Source organism: Babylonia areolata, chromosome 21 (genome assembly GCF_041734735.1).
Source record: "Babylonia areolata isolate BAREFJ2019XMU chromosome 21, ASM4173473v1, whole genome shotgun sequence".
Classification (NCBI taxonomy): domain Eukaryota; kingdom Metazoa; phylum Mollusca; class Gastropoda; order Neogastropoda; family Buccinidae; genus Babylonia; species Babylonia areolata.
Genome location: NC_134896.1, coordinates 9,023,442 through 9,045,941, shown reverse-complemented (window position 1 = coordinate 9,045,941; position 22,500 = coordinate 9,023,442). Strand labels below are relative to the sequence as shown.

Sequence of the window (22,500 nt, the reverse complement as noted above, 5' to 3'; positions counted from 1 at the left end):
AAAGAAAGAAAGAAAAATTGATGCACGAATAAAGTAAATCGAAATAACGATTTTTCCGACTTGTTTAGAACCCAATGATCAACTATACGGATGAAACACTTCCTGCTAAACAAATGTGCATCGACATTTGTCGTGCAGTAAAATAAAAATACGCCCGGCTTGTAGCTCAGTTAAATTTCTTTACCTGGGGCGTGCATGGCGCTTTTCATTCCAGAGGGAAATTGTCAGACTGCAGTGGGTCCATCTGTCTGGATCTGAGGGAGAACCAGTCTGTAGGGAATGCTGTTTTACACGGTCAGGGAGGGAGACAATTTTATTGTGTGTGTGTGTGTGTGTGTGTGTGTGTGTCTGTGTGCGTGTGCCTTTGTGTTGGGGGGGGGGGGGGAGATGGAAAAACAACGATTGTCTGGCAACATTGCAGAATGGACAGGAAAACCATTTGCAGAAACCCAGGTTTTTGACACACAACCGACAGACCTGGATGAATCTGGAGAAGTTATTCTGTGACTCTTCACAGAATTATGGGTGAAGAAGAAGAAAAATGAGGAGGAGGAGGAAGAGGAGGAGGAGGAGAAGAAGAAGAGATGGAGGAGATGGAGAAGGAGGAGGAGGAGGAGGAAGAGGAGGAGGAAGAGGAGGAGAAGAAGAAGCAGCAGCAGAAGAAGAAGAAGCAGAAGAAGAATAAGAGGAGGAGAAGAAGAAGAAGAAGAAGAAGAAGAAGAAGAAGAAGAAGAAGAAGAAAGAGATGGAGGAGATGGAGAAGAAGAAAGAGATGGAGGAGATGGAGAAGAAGAAGAAGAGCAGTAATAAAAACACTCCACACAGCACAATGGGATACGCTGAATAGAGAAAATATTGTTATGAATGCTGAGCGTGGGCTCAGTACTTTGAGCTGAGGTTGGGAAACTTTTGAGTTAGATTATTTTGGAGAGAGAAAAAAAAATATATCCACCTAGTTTATGCTGGGGTAGTGGCTCCTAGTGACATCGCTACACTCTGGTGTGCGATTTCTAATACTCCTGCTTGCCTACTGTCACTAACTGCCGTGTTATAAACTTTATCCATTTTCTGTTGGTGTGTGAACGATTGCCGCAGAGTATTGAATCTCTATATCATAACTGACTTGGTGCTGCGAGAGGAAAAAAACTCGATTACCACTACAAAAAATGCTGTTGTTATGTTTTTGAGACAGCTTGATTGCGACGAGTAATGATTAGAATATGGATTTCATAAGATTCTGCGGAAGTTATTCGTATTTGACCATTTTCGCCCTGATAAATCGAGGTCGTTTCATTCCACAGGCTAAGTGATTTTCGGACCATGATCAGCAGATCCATTTTCCTGACTGCTGTCAACTTCAGTGTGCTTATTGAAAATGGCAGCTAAATCATGCCGTGTTCCAATGAAGAGTAAAACGAAGGTTGGTTTGGAGATACAAAACCAAACAAAAACGGATGGATGGTCAGTTTGGACAAACATAGCAAAACAGATGGACAGTTTGGATAAACATAACAAAACAGATGGACAGTTTGGATAAACATAACAAAACAGATGGACAGTTTGGACAAACATAACAAAACAGATGGACAGTTCGGATAAACATTAGAAAATGGATGGACAGTTTGGATAAACATAACAAAACAGATAGACAGTTTGGGTAAACATAACAAAACAGATGGACAGTTTGGACAAACATAACAAAACAGATGGACAGTGTGGACAAACATAACAAAACCGATGGACAAACATAACAAAACCGATGGACAAACATAACAAAACAGATGGACAGTTTGGATAAACATTAGGACAATGGATGGACAGGTTGGACAAACATATCAAAACGGATTGACAGTTTGGTCAAAGCAAACACACAAAACGAAAGGACAGTTTCGGAAAACAAAGCACAACCAGAAAGGGACCTGACCTGGCTGCATGCATGCTCCATCAGAAGAACTGGCGTCACAATGAAGCACAAGGAAGTAGGTCTGCCATCACTGTCACTCTGTTCTGCACCGGGTGGAGAATTTGTTGATATAAATCGGGATAACTGTCGACTGGAGGCACCGTGGCAAGATGGGTTAGGCTTTGGTCCAGTGCTCACCAGTGATCAGGGTTCGAGGCCCCCGTTTCGGCATGGTGTTGTGTCCCTTGGGAAAAGACACTTTACTCCAGTGTTCCTCACTGCACCCAGGTGTGAATGACTCACCTGCGGAAGATTAACTCACTCAGTACAGCCAGTCCTCTCTTCTCCTCTACACAGACCCCTCGGATGTCCAGTGGGTGTCTCAATGACCCAGCCTTTAGCTTCCGTCGTCAGAATTGTGGTATTCTTTGTCGACATTCACCTCTTCAGTATAAGAGCGTTCCGCTTGCAATATTTTGATGATGGTAATTGGGACGAAACGCTGTTAACGTCGTCTCTTTCGCCGTTCGTATGGAGAGAGTTAAAACGGCAGAATGAGATTCTGGGTTCAGCCTTTCTATGCCGAGCCCTAGACACAGTGGATATGAATTCATTTCATCAATGGTCGTAAAAAAAAAGGCGAAGAGAACTTTAACCTTAAACTGTCCAATGTCCGTCTCTTCACTGTTACACGCAGACACAATTCACATAATTTTTTTTTTTAAATCCCAAAACGGTCGCTATAAGCACCAAGAACTGACAGGAATCTTCGTTACAACACGGACAGAACTCAGCACCCACATGTGTCTCTCTGAACAGAAAGAACTTTTTGAGGAGAGAGAAAAAGAAAAGTGTGTCTGTTCACGTACCAGTCACGAGTCGCACGCTCCACGTGCACGATTCCTGGACCTCGTGAAGCAGGTAAATCACGGAGGGGTGAGTTCTACTTACTTCCTGTGCAGTGAAATTTGGGAGATGGTGTGTGTGTGTGGGGGGGGGGGGGGAGGTTGCGGAGGAGCTCGTGAACGTTTGTGTGTTTTTGTTTGTGCTTTCATATCTGTGAAACTGCATGTTTGTTGCATATCTGTTATGCATGCATGCATGTGTGTGTGTGTGTGTGTGTGTGTGTGTGTGTGTCTAAATGTGTCTGCATGTTTTACATTTATTTGCTTATTTATCATCATTATTGTATTTTCATTTTATTTTTATCTATTATTATTAGTAGCAGTAGTATTGATAATGATTATTATTATTATCATCATCATTATTATTATAATTATTGTTATTATCTTCTTTTTTCATCTTTTTTTTTGTCATCTGAGATAAGCTGTCTCAAGGCCTGACTAAGCGCGTTGGGTTACGCTGCTGGTCAGGCATCTGCTTGGCACATGTGGTATAGCGTATATGGATCTGTCCGAATGCAGTGACGCCTCCTTGAGCTACTGATACTGATACTGATACTATGCCCTCTGGCATGTCCAGCTACACTTGCTGTTTCCATAACATAGCTCTTTTCACGGGACTGTTATCTATTCGCTTATTTATTTACTTATTATTCTAATTAATCTATTCATTATTTTAATGACCTTTTAAATGTTATAATTATCTTACTGAATATTTTCCTTTATATGATGATTGAAACGTGCACATACGCGTGCGCGCATATGCTCTCACACACGCAGGCACACACACGCAGGCACACGCGCGCACGCACAAACATACTCATGCATGCACACACACACACACACACACACACACACACACACACACACAGAGTGTACACACAGAGTTGTTTCACTCTAAATCAAAATGTGATAGTATCTTACTCACATGTTTTTCTTTCTACATAATAATTGATGTGATCAGTGAAGTGTGTGTCAGTTGTTCGGTTTTTTTTTTTGTTTTGTTTTGTTTTTTGTTTGTTTGTCTTTTTTTGTTGTTGTTGTTTTGTATTTTCTATTTGATATTTGCTGACGGGTACTTAAATGAAAAAAAGAGCATTTTCTCTTTTGGTTGAAGCAGACAATAAAGTATTTTGAATTTGATATGAACTGAATTGAATTGAATATCCATTCATTTCTTAATGTATTGCTTTTTTTTTTTGTTCATCAATGCCTGACAAAGCGCGTTGTGTTACGTTGCTGGACAGGCTTCTGCTTAGCAGATGTGGTGAAGCGTATATGGATTCGTCAGAACGCAGTGACGCCTCCTTGAGCTACTGAACCGAACTGAACTGAACTACGGGGCCGTATAACCAGCCCTGTGCCCAACCCCTTAGCTCCAGAACCAGTGGATCGCGCTTTGTCCATCGTCCACCCTTCGTCCTGTCAGCTTTGGGAGGCCCTACCTGGAGCATAAGCTCCCTCCTCGGTGTAGCTCTAGAGGTCAGTGAGACAAGCAAGCTATGATTGTATTGTATGGTATTGTATTGCATTTCCCTTCTTTTGTCACCACAGATTTCTCTGTGTGAAATTCGGGCTGCTCTCTCCCCAGGGAGAGCGCGTCGCTGCACTGAGAGCGCCGCCCCCTTTTTTTCCTGCCTACAGTTTTATTTGTTTTTCCTATCGAAGTGGATTTTTCTACAGAATGTTGCCAGGAACAACCCTTTTGTTGCCGTGGGTTCTTTTACATGCGCTAAGTGCATGCTGCGCACGTGACCTCGGTTTATCGTCTCATCCGAATGACTAGCGTCCAGACCACCACTCAAGGACTAGTGCAGGGGCAGAAAATATCGGCGACTGTACCGTGATTCGAACCAGCGCGCTCGGATTCTCTCGCTTCCTATGCGGACGCGTTACCTCTAGGCCATCACTCCACTCCACTTGCCCCCACCCGCCCCCAGCCCCTTCCCACCACAGCAAGGTGGCAATCCTCGGGCACTTGTGTGCAGGTGGGCAAAGACGGGGAAGGGTAAGTGTGGTTGGAGGTTTTGTTTTAGAAGAATAGATACCAGGATTGTAGCATCGCTGTACATGTTGGTGATGTCAGCTCATCCTGCCAGTAGTATATTAAGGAAATGACTGGGCATTGTTGCAAACAGAAGTTATTATATATATATATATATATATATATATATATATATATATATATATATATATCACGGGGTAAATATAACGATGCTTCGAACGCTGTAGTATGCTAATGATATGGAAAAGATTGGACATTGTTGCAAACCAAAGTTGTTATTCTTTTTGTCCTATAACGGGGTGAATGTAACAATGCTATAATTGTGGATGATGTTTGTCTCTCTTGTCTCTTTCATGTGGTTATCATTGTGTGAACAAGAGTAAAAAAGACAACAGAAAATATTAGTAACAAGTACAAAGTGTCTGTTGTAACACAAACACGCACGCGCATACACACACACAGACACAGACACATAAAGTTACTTATCTTTTCTCACGTGTAGTGATAAGACGTTAAAACGAAGTACAAATTTATTATTAAGAAGGTGTTGTTTAAGTTGGGATTCGGGTGTCCACGCCGCGAGGCGATGGTGCGAGAGTGTGTTGTTTCAATTTAGGACTCTCAATACAGACTGTGGAAGAGAACTTCATGCACGCACAGAGTGTCTTTGTGCAATTCACACGACACACAACGGGGGTTCAGGCACTAGCAGGTGCGTACGTAAGTTGACCAAGAAGATCGGAAGAAAATAAATCTCCACCCTTTACCCACCGGGCGCTGTTACCGAGATTCGAACCCCGGACCGTCAGATTGAAAGTCCAACGCTTTACCACCCGGCGATTGCGCCCGTCAAGGGGATCGGGGAAAAAAAAAATCTCCACCCTAAATTCACCAAGCGCGGCGGGGATCGAACTCAGGAAACCCGAGCGGGAGTCCAGCGCTCTGACCATTTGACCACGGTACCCGTCAGCGTACCTTGGAATGGAGTGATGGCCTGGAGGTAACGCGTCCGCCTAGAAAGCGAGGGAATCTGAGCACGCTGGTTCGAATCACGGCTCAGCCGCCGATATTTTCTCCCCCTCCACTAGACCTTGAGTGGTGGTCTGGACGCTAGTCATTCGGATGAGACGATAAACCGAGGTCCCATGTGCAGCGCACTTAGAGCACATAAAAGATCCCATGGCAACAAAGGGGTTGTTCCTGGCAAAACTCTGTAGAAAAATCCACTTCGATAGGAAAAACAAATAAAACTGCAAGCAGGGAACAAAAAAGGTGGCGCTGTAAAGTAGTGACGCGCTCTCCCCGGGAATTTCACACAGAGGAATCTGTTGTGATAAAAAGAGAAATACAAATACAACTACATGGATCATCAGTCTGCACGCTTTGACACCTCCATGAAGCTTCCTGAAACTGGGGGCCACTAGTGAGGTTCACATCGTGTAATGAGGCATCAATGCTATCCTGTCGGCTCCACCAAGACTTGTTTCTGTGATGCTCTGTTCCACCTGACACAGTGTTTCACAGGTCAGTACCCTGAGGAAGTGAAATATTGTTCTCCATTTTCGTTTCGTTTTTTTACTTCCTGACATTGATGGAGGAAAACATGGTGTAAATTAAGCGACACGAATGTTGCCTTCATCACTGCATGTGTGTATACGCAAGCAGAAGATCCAATATTCACGTTAAAAATCCTGTGATCCATGTCAGCGTTAGATAGGTTATGGAAAGAACAAGAACAAAAGTAAAGTCAAAAACATATGTGCTGTAAATGCCCATGTGTTTCTTCCCCCCACCCCCTTTCCAGTGTCGAAGAAACAATGGGCCAAGGTCTAACTTTTCTCTCCCCCAGCCCCCCCACCCCCCTCCCCCTTATTTCATAATGTTTCAGTCATCGCATTAAACCCATTCTTGGCAGTCGTCGTATGTATGAATGTATGTATGTATGTATGTGTGTGCGAGAGAGAGACAGAGATGTGCTACCGCTTCACATATGGACAGCTGTCATTGAATACTTTGCGTAAAAAAAATAAAAATAAAAAATAAATTAAAAAGGGGGGGGGGGGGGGAAGAAGAACCAGAACAAAAGAAAGGAAACAAAAAGAAGAAAGAAAGAAAGGAAGGAAGAAGAAAAAAAGAGAAAACGTCGAAACGTTAACGACAAAAGGAAGGCCAAGGTTTAGCTCACATGCCGTCCTCCACCCCCTCACCACCACCCTTTCAGGGAAAGAAATAGAACAAAAGAAAGGAAACAAAAAGAAGAAAGAAAAGAAGAAGAAAAAAAAAAGAGAAAACGTCGAAACGTTGACGACAAAAGGAAAGTCAAGGTTCAGCTCACGTGTCGTCCTTCACCCCCCCCACCCCCCGTATCCCCCGCCCCCAACCCCACCCTTAACCACCCTGCATTCATCACACGTCTCTCGAATTACGAGAAAATTCTCCATATCTCTCTTTCTGAAGACACCCGCTGTTTGTTCAGATATCTCCTTTGTCGTCTCTCCGTACGTGACATCCTCCTCTCCCACCCTCACCTTTCTCTTCCCTCCCTCTCTTTCTCTCCCAACTCTCTCTCTTCCATCCCTCCCTCCCTTCCCCTCTCTCTCTTTCTCTCCCCCCCTCTCTCTCTCTTCCTTCCCTCCCTCCCTTCCCCTCTCTCTCTTTCGCGCCCTCTCTCTTCCCCCCTCCCTCCCTCCCCCCTCTCTCTTCCCTCCCTCCCTTCCCCTCCCTCTCTTTCTCTCCCCACTCTCTCTTCCATCCCTCCCTCCCTTCCCACCTCTCTTTCTCTCCCCCCTCTCTCTTCCCTCCCTCCCTCCCTTCCCCTCCTTCTCTTTCTCTCCCCACTCTCTCTTCCCTCCCTCCCTCCCTTCCCCTCCCTCTCTTTCTCTTCCCCCCCTCTCTCTCTCTTCCCTCCCTCCCTTCCCTCTCTTTCTCTCCCCCCTCTCTCTTCCCTCCCTCCCTTCCCCTCCCTCTCTTTCTCTCCCCCCTCTCTCTTCCCTCCCTCCCTCCCTTCCCCTCCCTCTCTTTCTCTCCCCACTATCTCTCTTCCCTCCCACCCTCCCTTCCCCTCCTCTCTTTCTCTCCCCCCTCTCTCTTCCCTCCCTGCCCTCCCTTCCCCTCCCTCTCTTTCTCTTCCCCCCTCTCTCTCTCTTCCCTCCCTCCCTTCCCCTCTCTCTCTTTCTCTCGCGCCCTCTCTCTTCCCTCCCTCCCACTCCCCTCTCTCTCTGTGTACTGGAAAGTAAACTCGGTATCGTTTTGAGTGCCCCTTTTTCAGTTTGTCAAGGACTGCGAAGTGATGCGACACTCACAATTACTTGAAGAGTCAGTTTCTTCTTCGTTCGTGGGCTGGAACTCCCACGTCCACTCGCATGTCCACAAGTGGGCTTTTACGTGTATGAATGTTTTTACCCCACCACGTAGGCAGCCATAATCCGTTTCCGGGGGTGTGCATGCTGGGTATGATCTTGTTTCCATAACCCACCGTCGCTGACATGGATTACGGGATCTTTAACGTGCGTATTTAATCTTCTGCTTGCGTATACACACAAAGATGGTTCAGGAACAAGCAATGTCTGCACATATGTTGACGTGGGAGATCGGAAAAATCTCCACCCTTTACCCACCAGGCGCCGTCACCGTGATTCGAAACCGAGACCCTCAGATTGAAAGTCCAACGCTTTAACCGCTCGGCTATTGCGCCCGTCTGGTTTCAGTTTCAGATTCACAGAAGTTGACGTCAAAGTGTACGGGCGTATCCATTTACGCTTAACCATATCTGTTTCACAAGAAATGAAATAGAGGGGGAAAAAAAAAAGGATCAGGTGCTTGACCTTGGCAAAAATCCAACACCCTGATCAGGCCTTGAGAGAATGCCATACTTTTGTATAAAAACACTGACAGGAAATGAAACTAAATAATTAAACTAAATAAGAAAAAATCTGCAGGCGTTCAAATGTAAAAAAAAAAAAAAGAAAAAAAAAAGGAACAGATGAAATATATATCTGAAAATGCCCCCAAGGAGGAGTCAAAACGTGCAGACCGATCCACAGAACTGCACAGCTGCTTGTCAAATAAGCAGAAGGCAGATATGCTTGACATACGCCGTAAACTCAACGCACTGGTCATGGTCTTGAGAGCCTGCGCTGGGTTATGTTTCAAACATTAATCTGAACTGAAAAGCAAAACAGACATTTAACGCTTTTTGTCTTCATTTCTTCTGTTTCGATGTATCTATATCGATTTCTTTTTTCTTCTTCTTCTTCTTCTTCCCTTCCCTTGATTGATTTCTTTCTTTCTTACTGTCTTTCTTCTGTTCACTTTTACTGGCGAAACATCCGGAAAAGTTCGGAAACACTTTTGTTTGTCATCAACATACACCTTTTATCTTTCAGGAAAAAAAAAGAGAAATATTTAATATTTAAAATCCTACAATATAAATGTCTTTAATTGAGCGGGCTTACAAAAAACATTCACTGAAATGGTCAAGAAATGGCCACTTGTTTAACTGAGAAATCTCTCATTCTCAGACATAATAATTATCAAGATGACTACAAAAAAAAAAAAAAGAGTAAAGAAAGAAAGAGAAAAAAGAAACCGTTTTCTCTGTGGATAGAATTTCTTATCAACCCGTGTCTGAAGTTTCCAGTACTGTGTCCCTCTGTATTGTCTTGCATTGTATCGTATGACTTGCTGTTTTTTTTGCGTGAACTGCTTGCTGCAACATTTTTCTTTTCTGGATGAAGTCCGGGGTTTCCTACCAAAGGAAAACAGCATCACAATTACCCAGTATCAAGTTGCTGTTGTTTTTTTCTACAAATACGATTTCATTTTTTTTCCATTCTCTGATATTGTGTAAACTCTAGTTATATGTTTTTTGTTGTTGTTGTTTTCTCGGCAACGTGATGTTTCATTTGGTTTTTGCTGCATTATTCATTGCAATGCATTGTTGCATAAAACTATTGGAGGACCCACTAAGAGATAACGTTTCCCCCTTCTTTTAACCCTTCCACTGCCAAACTCGCATTTATGCAGCAGCTAGGTAGAGGACCCATGTCAATGAAGGGTGACTAGATCATGGCTCTGTTATCCATGAACCTACTGCTCTTTATGTTCGGTGGTAGGATAGGCCATATTTTCTACACATCGCATGGGGAATTTCTAGCTATTCTTAGACACCATATTTTCTGTGTTTATAGCACAAGGGAATTTTGCGCTCTAAGTTGACTGGCGGCGAATGGGTTAATGAAGTAAGTGATGACTGGGGAGCGGGAGAGACAGACAGACAGAGAGAGACAGAGAGAGAGAGAGGCAAACAGATAAAAAAAAAGACACTTAAGCCATGGCAAAAAAACAATCAACACTAACATCTTGCACTGGAAGATATTATGGCCCATTAGTGTAAAAGCAAACAGACAAGGAACTGCGTGGATGGAAATATGAAATTAATGTGGCATTAAAAAACAACAACAACAACACTTTCTTCCGTCTGCACGTATGTTAAATCCGTTGATTTTTTAAGGTAGGGTTGTTTCAGGAGAGTTTTGCCGTGGGAGATCGTTCTGTTCTTTTATCATTATGATGGGCTCATGTATTTGTGCGCGTGTATGTATGTGTGTGTGGGGGGGGGGAGGGGGTAGGGGATGGGGGGGGGGGGGGGGCGGGGTATGTGACACCGTGTGTGTGTGTGTGTGTGTGCGCGCGCGCGCGCGCGCGTGCGAGTGTGTGTGTGATTCAAAAGAGAGCCATAATGAGCGTTCAGACTACTGTTAACTGACGAAATCTCACTCATAAATGTCCGCCATGGCTGTGTGAAAAAACAAAGTAAACAAAGAAAGGGAAAAAAAACAACCCCAAAACATGCCACTGTCATTTGTGATTTCAGTGATACCATGAAGACAGCGTCATGATGGCACAGCCAGTGATGTCATGAAGACAGCGTCATGATGACACAGCCAGTGATGCCATGAAGACAGCGTCATGATGACACAGCCAGTGATGTCATGAAGACAGCGTCATGATGGCACAGCCAGTGATACCATGAAGACAGCGTCATGATGGCACAGCCAGTGATGCCATGAAGACAGCGTCATGATGACACAGCCAGTGATACCATGAAGACAGCGTCATGATGGCACAGCCAGTGATACCATGAAGACAGCGTCATGATGGTACAGCCATTGATGCCATGAAGACAGCGTCATGATGGCACAGCCAGTGATGAAGACAGCGTCATGATGGCACAGCCAGTGATACCATGAAGACAGGGTCATGATGGCACAGCCAGTGATGCCATGAATACAGCGTCATGATGGTACAGCCAGTGATGCCATGAGGACAACGTCATGATGGCACAGCCAGTGATGAAGACAGCGTCATGATGGCACAGCCAGTGATACCATGAAGACAGGGTCATGATGGCACAGCCAGTAATGCCATGAATACAGCGTCATGATGGTACAGCCAGTGATGCCATGAGGACAACGTCATGATGGCACAGCCAGTGATGAAGACAGCGTCATGATGGCACAGCCAGTGATGCCATGAAGACAGCGTCATGATGGCACAGCCAGTGATGAAGACAGCGTCATGATGACACAGCCAGTGATGTCATGAAGACAGCGCCGTGATGGCACAGCCAGTGATGTCATGAAGACAGCGTCATGATGGCACAGCCACTGATGTCATGAAGACAGCGCCGTGATGGCACAGCCAGTGATGTCATGAAGACAGCGTCATGATGGCACAGCCAGTGATGTCATGAAGACAGCGTCATGATGGCACAGCCAGTGATACCATGAAGACAGCGTCATGATGGCACAGCCAGTGACGAAGACAGCGTCATGATGGCACAGCCAGTGATGTCATGAAGACAGCGTCATGATGGCACAGCCAGTGATGCCATGAAGACAGCGTCATGATGGCACAGCCAGTATCCATTCAACAGAATGTCATGAAAATCTGGCTTCCACACACACACACACACTGATATCCATCAAACTCCACGATCACTCATTGTTCACACACCTGACTGCCAACACAAGCAGCATGCAGCCGTGTCCAGCAGTGACATGTTTGGCTGAACTGCCACACGCCAGTCACTTGAAGCAATGAATGAAAAGATCAGACTGCTGCTGCGTGTTTTGACGAGTGCCCCGCAGTGCTGAGCAGCCATCATTGTCCAGGGACTATGGATTTCCGATGTTGATGTCTGGTGTTTGTGGTCATGGTGTCTGTGTACAGTGTGCACATGGGGTCTCTGTATTGCCTTGACAGGAATCACAAAAAACCGGAAAGGAACTGTATGACTTTCGTGTCACTTCCTTTCAGGGGAAGTAACTTACTGGGATTCCGCTTTTACTTATATGAATAATGAAGACTGTTTTATCTTTCCTTGAAGTCATTTTGAAAGGGATTACCGAGTCGGAACGAAACAGAAACAACATTTTGTAAATAAAAAAATATATATAAAAAAAAGGATACGTGATGGTTTTATAACGCCTACTTGCAATTGATTCCTAACACACACACACACACACACGCTCACATAGACAGACAAGCACACACACGCGCGCGCGCACGCATGTTTGCGTGCTATCCTACCAACCTTATGTTCAACGGAAAAAAAGGTGGGAATGGTGTGTGTGTGTGTGTGTGTGTGTGTGTTCTAGTCCTTGTGGGTGGAACAATAGCCTACTGGAAGGAGTTGAGCCATTTTCGTGGGAGTTGTTGTTACGGCTTTCTGTGTGTGTGTGTGTGTTGGTGTGAGATAAACAACTAATATTGATAAGTTCAAACAGACGTAACATGATGAACCCTCACGCAGCATTGTGTGTTTGTGTGTGTGTGTGGGGGGGGGGGGGGCTGCGGACGGTCGTGGGAGGGGGTGGTGACCAGAGTCAAGGGGACAAACGGGTCATCAGATCAAGTGGGCTTGGAGGCCCTTCCTTTCTCTGGTGCGCGTGGGTCTGCACGCGACTTGATGACGTCGTATGATTCTATTCGCCGATGTGACGTATTTTGTGATTTTTTTTTTTCCTCCCCCGTGTGGAGGTTGTGATGGGAAACAGTGGAGTGTGGGCGTTCTTGTAAGGGAATGGGTGATGGTGGGATGGGGGAGGGGAAGGAGGAGGAGGAGATTAATTTGGGGAATGTTTGAAAGAAAGAGGGAGTGGTGAAATGCGGGAAGAGGAGGAGGAGGAGGAGGAAGAGGAGGAGGAGGTCATTGAAAGAGGACAAGATGACGCAAAGCGTGCACACAGAGACGCACAGACACAAATACACACTAACACAGACACACGCACCTCTACTCCTACACACAAGTAAGGCGAATCGCGGGATGTTAGGAGGGAGGGAGAGAGAGAATTAGAGAGAATCACACACACACACACACACACACACACACACACACACACACACACCCACAAACACACACACACGCACATGGAGGGAGGGACGGACGGACGGACGGAAGGAGGGTATATATACAAAAATTTAGATAAAAACTCGGGTGCTCAAGACCATCACCACCAGCCCAGAAAACCCTCTCCGCTACAGCACAGACTCACTACAACAGCAGCAGCAGCAGCAGTCAGTAGTACACCAGCCAACGTCCCATCAGTGTGCGAGCGAGCGCTCCCTCGTCGTCAACAAAGAACAACGTCAAGTTTTGCAGGCACCACAGTAACATCATCATCATCATCGGCAGCAGCAGCAGCAGCAACAACAGTCGTTCGCCACTGAAATCTCAACAGGCAGTCGGCCTCCGACAGAGACAAAGAGAGGGAGAGAGAGCGAGAGGGAGAGACAGAGAGTGAGAGTGCACTGATCATTCACTCCACGTGTAGCAAATCTGAAGGGCTTGGCGGTGCTTTCGTCTCTAACTCCTCCGGGTCTTCTTTGCCAGGTAAGCATGGGGTGTTAGTTTCTTCAAGCGTGTTTTTTTTTTTTATGTTGTAGTTTTCGTCGGGTTCTTCTTCTTCTTCCTTCATTCGTTCTTCTTCTTCTTCTTTCCTTCTTTCTTCTTCTTCTCTTTCTTTCTTTCTTTTTCTTCTCTTTCTTTCTTCTTCTTCTTCTCCTTCCTTCTTTCTTTCTTTGTTTCTTTCTTTCGTCTTCTTCTCCTTCCTTCTTCTTCTTCTTCTTTCTTTTTTTCCTTCTTCTCCTCCTTCTTTCTTTCTTCTTCTCTTTTCTTTCTTTCTTTCTTCTTCTCCTTCCTTCTTTCTTTTTCTTTCTTTGTTTTTTCTTCTTCTCCTTTCGTCTTCTTCTTCTTCTCCTTCTTATTCTTTCTTTTTTCCTTCGTCTTCTTCTCCTTCTTCTGTCTGTCTTTCTTTCTTTCTTTCTTCTTCTTCTCCTTCTTTCTTCTTCTTTCTTGTAAGGATTCCTCCGTGGTATCTTGTGTGTTGTTTAGTATCCAATTGTCTTTTCTTTCTTGCGTACAATTTTTTTTTTTTTTATTGATTTACGTGTTTTCCCTTTTATCAGTGAACATCAGGACTGGGTGAAAAAAAAAAGCATGTACATTTTGTCTGACAAAACTCTGTAGGAAAATCCAGTTCGATAGGGAAAAAAGTTGCTGGCAGGAAAAACACAGACACACACAGACACAGACACAGACACAGACACACACACGCACGCACGCACACACACACAAAGAAAAAAAGAAAGAAAAAAGGGTGGCGCTTTCCCTGGGATTTCGAATTTCAAACAGAGAAATATGTGACAAAAAGAGAAGTACAATACAATACAATACAGTACAGTACAATACAATATCTTATTACCCTGGTTAAATGAAATTTCGTTTCATTTCGTTTCGTCTTCTTTTCTAGTTTGTTTGTTTTGTGTTGATTTATGATCGTTTTCGTTTTTATTTATCTATTTTTGTTCAGCTATTTAATTGTTGGGTATAGTTTTCAGTTTAAGCCACTTTTATCAATGTTTGCAAGTTTGTTTGTTTGTTTTGTCTAAAAACGAAAATCAATATTTGCAGATTTGGTTAGGAGATACACAAAAATCAGGATTATTTCAATCATCATCTATAGTATATTCTATTCTTTTTTCGAATGCTCTTTGCTTCGTTGATTTATCTTCAATTTGAGTGTTTTACTATGACAATATCAAATTTGTGCATGTGCTGCTTTTGTTTGTTTAGTTTCTCTTCTGTTCTTTTTCATTCTTTTTCTTTCTTTCTTTCTTTCTTTTTTTTTTATAGAAATACTGTTAACTAACTAAACTTGGTACTCATTTTGTTGACAACGTTTCATTTCAACGTTTATCTGCAACACTATTCTCTATTGTTACAAATTGTGTTTGTTTAGAAAAGAAAAAGAAAGAGAAAAGGTTATTTGTTGTTTCTTAATCAAGTTATTGATTTTTTCGGCTATCTTGGAAGATGACTGTGAAAAGAAAAGAAGAAAGAAAGAAAGAAATAGAAAAAAACACCTCTGGAAAATTTCAGTGAAACACACACACACACACACTTCGTATTTCTGTTTCATTTTCTTTTTAGTTTGTTCCTTTTTACTCTCTGATTTTGTTTTCCTTCAGCTGTCTGAATTATGACGACGAAATGGAAAAATAATAAATGAAAAAAAAAAAATCTGCACTGCTAATCACTAATGTCTAAATTTTGCAAATGCTTTGAACCGCGAAGAACATTTCTAGATGAATAATTATATATATATATATATATATATATATATATATATATATAGAGAGAGAGAGAGAGAGAGAGAGAGAGAGAGACAGAGAGAGAGAGAGAGATCTGTTTTCTTTTTAATCACACTTTATCATGTTTCTTTCTCATGATGTCATGGCTTGTTCTGTAACGTGTCAATCATGTCAAAATGCGATTTTTCCGTAGAGCTGTCATGATATTTTCCAGCAAGACTCCCGGGAGTAGTGTGTTTCTGTTCTTTGATAGAATCCTGTTGTGGCCTCTCTCTGTGTCTCTCTGTCTCTGTCTCTCTCTGTCTGTCTGTCTCTCAGTGTAATGTACCTGGGAGACGCGATTTTTTCAGTTTTCTGACGATTATCTATGGTTAATGTTCGTCAGTGTTTTTTTTTTTTTTTTCAATGTTGCCCACTAACAAGACCTCAGTAAGTCTACAAGAGTGATATTAGCAGCGCTCAGTCTGCTTGGCGTTCACATTGTTCCTGAATCGATGGAGTTAGCACCGACTTAGGAAATTTCTGCATCATCTATGAATGCCTCTTAATGTACACTGTGTTATACATTGATACTTCCTTACGTACCCTGCCTGCATCGCCTGTTAACGCATCTGAACGTAGCCTGTATCAGCTAATACTTTTTTTTTTTTTTTACCCGCTATTAACGCCTCTTAACGCATCCCGTATTATCTATGAACACCTCTTAACGTACCATGTATCTTCAATTCACGCCTTTTATACTACCAGGTATTGTCTGGTAACACGCACCCCGCATCATCTATTAACGCTTCTTAACGTACTCTGTATCGTCTATTAACACTTTTTAACGTACCCTGCATCATCTATTAACACCTCTTAACGTACGCTGTATCGTCTATTAGCACTTCTTAACGTACTCTGTATCGTCTATTAGCACTTCTTAACGTACTCTGTATCGTCTATTAGCACTTCTTAACGTACTCTGTATCGTCTATTAGCACTTCTTAACGTACTCTGTATCGTCTATTAACACTTTTTAACGTACCCTGCATCATCTATTAACACCTCTTAACGTACGCTGTATCACATATTAACACCTCTTCATCTATTCTATTAACACCTCTTCACGTATCGTGTATCATCTATTCTATTAACACCTCTTAACGTAAACTGTATCATCTATTCTATTAACACCTCTTAACGTATCGTGTATCATCTATTCTATTAACACCTCTTAACGTAAACTGTATCATCTATTCTATTAACACCTCTTAACGTATCGTGTATCATCTATTCTATTAACACCTCTTAACGTATCGTGTATCATCTATTCTATTAACACCTCTTAACGTAAACTGTATCATCTATTCTATTAACACCTCTTAACATAAACTGTATCATCTATTCTATTAACACCTCTTAACGTAAACGGTATCTTCTGTTAACACTTCTTTTTTTTCTTTTCTTTTTTTTTTTGAAGAAATCAGTGGATGCGTAAAATTTCTGCAAATGAGCAGGATAGTCTCAGCATCCTTGGAAGGCTCTTTCCCACTTTTTTGATGTTGTTGTTGTTGTTTGTTTTGTTTTTATGGATCCGTATAAGTGCTCGGGTATCTTGGTAGACATAGATCACATCTTACGTATTTGTGCTCGGTTTCAAAGATAAGATACAGATTCTTACACTTACCATATTTGAATTTAGAAATAGACAGTTTTGCTATCAACAGAGTCGTGTTGATTTTTTTTTTTCTCTTTTCATGATCTGGGATATCCATTTTCGTTGTACCAAACAACGCTACTTTTTCATTCACAGGGATCAGTGTATTGTAACGGGAGAGAATGAACTGTTTCACATGTTTCCAAAAGTCAGATAGTTTGGGGCAAGAGTAAAAGGCGTGTTCAACTATTAACACCTCTTAACGTAAAACTGTATCATCTATTAACACCTCTTAACGTAAACTGTATCATCTATTAACACCTCTTAACGTAAAACTGTATCATCTATTAACACCTCTTAACGTAAACTGTATCATCTATTAACACCTCTTAACGTAAAACTGTATCATCTATTAACACCTCTTAACGTATCCTGTATCATCTATCAACACCTCTTGACGTACACTGTATCATCTATCAACATCTTTTAACTAACCCTTATTATCTATTAACGCCTCTTAAGGTACACTGTATCATCTATGAACACCTTTTAATGTACACTGTATCATTTATTAACACCTCTTAACGTACACTGTATCATCTATTAACACCTATTATCGTAGACTGCATCATCTATCAACACCTTTTCACGTATCCTGTATCATTGGTGAACACCTTTTAAATATCCTGTATCATCTATTCTATTAACACCTATTAACACACCCTGTATCATCTATGAACACCTCTTAACGTACACTGTATCATCTATTAACACCTCTTAACGTACACTGTATCATCTATCAACACCTTTTAACATACACTGTATCATCTATTAACACCTATTAACGTACACTGTATCATCTATCAACACCTCTTAACGTACACTGTATCATCTATGAACACCTCTTAAAGTACACTGTATGACCTATTAACAACTATTATTGTAGACTGTATCCTCTATTAACACCTCTTAACATACACTGTATCATGTATCAAAGCCTCAATGTACCTAGTATCGTCTGTTAACACCTCTGAACGCACCTTGTATAAACACCTCTGAACGTACTCTTATCATCTGAACAAGACACCTCTTTCAATGTCTAGGACACCACCAAAAACCACGTACTGTTTTGTTGTTGTTGTTGCTGCTGTTGTTGTTGTTTTGCGCGGGTCAGATTATGCACGTCTGCACGTCTCTGGTCATCAAAATCGTCTATGTCTACGTCGCCTCTTCCTACTTCTCTTTCCTCTTTCTCAGAGGTTTCGCTAATCGATTGCATCACTTTCTTCTCTCAACGTATTTCTCCGCGATAAATTTCGAAATCTCTCCTCTCTTTCCACCCCCTCTTCACGCTAATAGGATGTCTGGCGGGGGCATACCGCATTTGGGGTTTTCTTTTCCTGTTATTCCCCTTCAACCGTGACGTGGTCTCGTGGTGGAATCTGTTAGGTGTTGGACTCCTGATCCAGTGGTCAGGGTTCGATCCCTCGTTTCCACCTGGTGTTGTGTCCTTGGGAAAAGGTGCTTTACGCTCATTTTTTTCTATCTCTCCACCCATGTGTGAATGGTTTACTTGACTTGGGTTGGGGAAGGTTAAAACCGACGGAAGGAGAGGATTGGGCCCCGCCTTCCTGTGCCGAGCCATACACACAGTGGATGTGAATTCACTACTCTGATGGCCGCAAGTGGCATTGAGACCTTTTATCTTTTTTTTTTCTTTGTTTTAAACTATTAACTATGCAGCACATATCGATATATGATTCCTTACTCATTGTACCACAAAACAACATCAAGTGCTCCTTATGAATAGGCCCCCCCCCCCCGTACCCTACACAAACACACACACACACACACAATTCTAATAACAAATAAAGTAGATACCTAACTGTATAAAAATATTTTGAAACTCATAGTATCAGTATTTGCGACAATAATCAAAACAGGTTACATAGTAATAATAGTGAGAGGTTGTTTGGGTTTTTTTTTTTTTTTTGTATGTGTGTGTGTGTGTGTGTGTGTGTGTGTGTGTGTGTGTGTGTGTGTGTGTTTCTTTTTCTTTTTCACTCTTGCACGCACAGAGAGAGAGAGAGAGACAGACAGACAGACAGACAGACAGACAGACAGACAAACAGACAGAGAGATTTTTTTCGCTATTTTCAGTGTTACTTTCGGGATACTCTCGTCAATCGATTGGTTATCATTTTCCGTGTTTGCTTAGGATTATGCTTCCTAGTCGATGGGTCACTGTTTTCAATAATAATTTCAGATACACAAGTCATTCGCTGGGTTATCATTAATTTTCACGCTTAAATTGATAATACAGTCGTCAATATTTTTATTTATTCATTTATCTACTTATTCATTTATCTTTCAATGGACATTTTTCCTATTCTCTTCTTTCACATTCAACGAGTATTTACACGTGTCTTAGTTTTTCTTCTGTCACAACAAAAATGCGGACAGAGAATTGTGTGGGGATGTTTTTCTTCCAGTTTTATCGATTTTTTTTTCTTTTTGGATATCCGCGGCCAATGAAGAAAACCGAAAAAAAAACCAGATGGAATTAAAAACAACAACAACAACTGTGTGCCATGGACTAACATGCCCCCCCCCCCCCCCCCCCACCCACCCACCCACCCCCCTCCCTCCCAAAAAAGTATGACGTGACATGACATATTTGTCAATCGCTAGATGATTATTAGCAACATAAGCTTTGCCATACACTTGTTAAAAGAGGTTTTCTTTGTTCTCTGTATAAAGATATACACCCTGTGTATTTCTCTCGTTAAACTTCGCCAGAACTTTTGAATAATTTTATTTCTGACGTTTCTCTGACTTTTTCTACATGCCATGCTCACGCACAGTGTGTGTGTGTGTGTGGGGGGGGAGGGGTGGGGGGGGGGTATGTGTGTGTGTGTGTGTGTGTGTGTGTGTGTGTGTGTGTGTGTGTGTGTGTGTGTGAGTGTGTGTGTGTGTGTGTGAGTGTGTGTGTGTGTGTGTATGCGTGCGTGCGTGCAAGAAAGCGTACTTTTTAAGACAAGCATATTGCACCAAAAATTGTCGCCCGAGACCATTTCTGGCAGGCTTCCTTCCCAAAATTGTCGCCCAAATTACACTTGTCACGGCCTTGCTCTGTGTGTGTGTGTGTGTGTATGTATATATATATATATATATATATATATATATATATATATATATATAAATAACAGAAAAAAAAGGGGGGGGGGGCGGGCAGAATGTCCTATCTGAGATAAGCTGTCTCAAGGCCTGACTAAGCGCGTTGGGTTACGCTGGTGGTCAGGCATCTGCTTGACAGATGTGGTGTAGCGTATATGGATTTGTCCGAACGCAGTGACGCCTCCTTGAGCAGTATACTGGATACTGATACTGATCCTGTCACCTCCCACTGTGTACTGCAAGTAAGATAAAAGAAGTTGGAGCGACTCGTAGGCATCAGTCGTCACTGGTGATAACTAGGAATGGGAATGGAGAAAAATTGTCGCTGGCGACAAATTCCGTTTCGGCGAAAAAATTTGGAATGACCTTTTTTTTGTTTGCGCTAAATACATACATGCTCCTCTGACTTCTTCTTCTTCTGCGTTCACTCATATGCACACGAGTGAGCTTTTACGTGTATGACCGTTTTTACCCCGCCATGTAGGCAGCCATACTCCGTTTTTGGGGGTGTGCATGCTGGGTATGATCTTGTTTCCATAACCCACCGAACGCTGATATGGATTACAGGATCTTTAACGTACGTATTTGATCTTCTGCTTGCATATACACACGAAGGGGATTCAGGCACTAGCAGGTCTGCACATATGTTGACCTGGGAGATCGTAAAAATCTCCACCCTTTATCCACCAGGCGCCGTCACCGTGATTCGAACCCGGGACCCTCAGATTGGCAGTCCAACGCTTTAACCACTCGGCTATTGTGCCCGTCATCTCCTCTGACATTTTGCTTTAAGTGGAAAACGTAGAAATAAAAGAAAACTCACAGAACGGCCATAGCTTTTTTTGTACTCTAAGGAGTGATTAAGGAATGATTCAGATTTCAGTCGACGGCGAATCAAAAACAAAAACAAAAACAAACAAGTTTCATTTATCTTTTGATAAGACAGAATTTGTAACACGGAACTAACACATATATTTCTTCTTTTTGTTGACAGAAACTGTTCAAAAACAAGCTGGCTTCAATTTCAAAGTCTGTGGAAGTTCTGAAGGTTTGGTTCTTACAGCCAAATGTAGTCAACTCACTCCAGTCAGAGATTTTATTCTCTTGTTTAAAGAGAGAGAAGAGAGAGAGAGAGAGAGAGAGAGGAGGGGTAGAGGAGAGAGAGAGGGTTTTCCCCTGCAGTTGTCTCTTAATTTCTCCTTTGACTTCCTCACCCACCCTCTACCTCCATCCTTTAAGTCCACCCCCCCCCCCCCCCGCTCTTTCTGTGTGTGTGTGTTGTTTCATTATTTACTTTCACAATTTCATTCGTTTAGTTTTTATAATGGTTTGTTATAAAATGAAAGTATGTTGATGCATTCACCCATGTCAAAAGGACCTCATGGCCAATGACATAAAAGTGTCAAAGCGTAAAATAAAAATCGTCTCTCTTTCCCTCTTTCTTTCTTTCTTTCTGTGTGTCTGTCTCCGTGTCGCCATACTGTTTTCATCATCAAACAATTTGTGCCGGTACGATGTCTAAGGTAATACGAGACATTCTCTCTCTCTCTCTCTCTCTCTCTCTCTCTCTCTCTCTCTCTCGATACACACACACACACACACACACACACATACACACACACACACACATATATATATATTATATATATATATATATATATATATATATATATATATATATAGATATATATATATACACACACACTCCATGTGGAGTGATGACCTAGAGGTAACGCGTCCGCCTAGGAAGCGAGAGAATCTGAGCGCGCTGGTTCGAATCACGGCTCAACCGCCGATATTTTCTCCTCCTCCACTAGACCTTGAGTGGTGGTCTGGGCGCTAGTCATTCGGATGAGACGATAAACCGAGGTCCCGTGTGCAGCATGCACTTAGCGCAAAACAAATAAAACTGCACGCAGGAAAACATACACAAAAATGGGTGGCACTGTAGTATAGCGACGCGCTCTGCCTGGGGAGAGCAGCCTGAATTTCACACAGAGAAATCTGTTGTGATAAAAACAAAAAAAAACAAAAAACAAACACACACACACACACACACACACACACACACACACACACACACACACACACACACACATGTATTCTCAGTCGCACTGGCGAAGTGGTTAGCGTCGGGGACTGACGGCTGGAAGGACGCGGGTTCGAATCCCAGAGGAGGTAGGCTCTTCGGCCCACGGCCGGTTCCTGCCCGGAGTAAAGT

The 22,500-nt window shown here is 42.6% G+C and overlaps 1 protein-coding gene across 1 annotated transcript in view; it reads left to right on the top strand.

Moving 5' to 3' along the window:
* The first annotated feature begins 13,436 nt into the window (after positions 1–13,436).
* Positions 13,437–22,500, top strand: part of LOC143295981 (uncharacterized) — an 85,482-nt gene continuing 76,418 nt past the window's right edge. The window contains exon 1 of the mRNA XM_076607696.1: positions 13,437–13,706. The gene's annotated coding sequence lies outside the window, so the exon portion shown is untranslated. The remainder of the gene's footprint in view (positions 13,707–22,500) is intronic.